This window comes from Limulus polyphemus, unplaced genomic scaffold, assembly GCF_000517525.1.
Source record: "Limulus polyphemus unplaced genomic scaffold, Limulus_polyphemus-2.1.2 Scaffold3068, whole genome shotgun sequence".
Taxonomy (NCBI): Eukaryota; Metazoa; Arthropoda; class Merostomata; order Xiphosura; family Limulidae; genus Limulus; species Limulus polyphemus.
The window spans coordinates 1-1087 of record NW_013668678.1 but is presented as its reverse complement, the minus strand read 5'-3'; positions in this window follow the sequence as shown (position 1 = coordinate 1087).

Here is a 1087-nt window from a genome sequence, read left to right as displayed (position 1 = left end):
GGGGGGGGGGGGGGGGGGGGGGTGCCGTGATACTTTGTAAGTTAGTAAATGTTGGTATAATAAGCCTAAAGGAGAGATGTAATGTGGGATCACCTAGCCTAGAGCCAAGTGCATACAATTTATCATGAAAGTAAAAATATCGATTGAATTTTATACCTAAATAATTTCTGAATTATACTATTTTCTTTTATATCACCAACATTTTAAATAAATCACAAATCTATTTAATCAACGGGGGCTCTAAATTAAGAAATCAACAAAATATTTTTCCAACTTTGTTGTCTATACATTTCATATACGTTCAGAACATAGACTATCAACAATATTAGGTTATACTTTTGTTGCTAAGCGACATGACATGACATTAGAAGTCGTTAATCTAATTGATTTTTGCCAATAATTATTCTATGAATACGCCACGAATTCATTTCATGAATGATCTTAATTTTGATTGACTCACAATGGAATTCACTAATCTTTGACTGCCTCCATTGCACTTTTCTACCCCTTTGTTGGTCAAGCTTGATTTCGCAAAATTTATATATATTTCAGTTAGCTATGAAATGTGAAGTTCGGGTATACTATGGGGTGGGGTAGGAGTGGTAGTTCTTGCCCGTCATTTTTTTTTAACAGGCTATATGCAGTAGAAAATAAGATTGAGAAACCTGATAAACCAAAAGATCATGCAGCTATAGATCCTTCGATGAACAAAAATCTGAGATGTCCCCCAAAAGTCTGACTGCAGGAATCATCCAGAATAGTGTCAATGGGTGAGTCACAAAGATCAACCTTGCATTTATCGATGCTAGACCACATGTAAAAGTATGAGCAGATGTAATAAGCGTCAAAGAAATTCATTACACAACAAAACTCTGGAAGGGAATAATGACCAGAAGTTAAACAATAAGCTAAAATCCTAATCATCTCCTGCTGGTAAGCTTCCTTTGAACAGGAAGCAAGTAATGTGAAATACAGTGGGCCCTCCTCCAACATGGGGATACGTTCTTCGAGCAAGCCACATTGGGTAAATCCAAGTTGGAGGAAATCAATACCTTATAGGCAGTGGTGGGATTCAAATATTTTAACA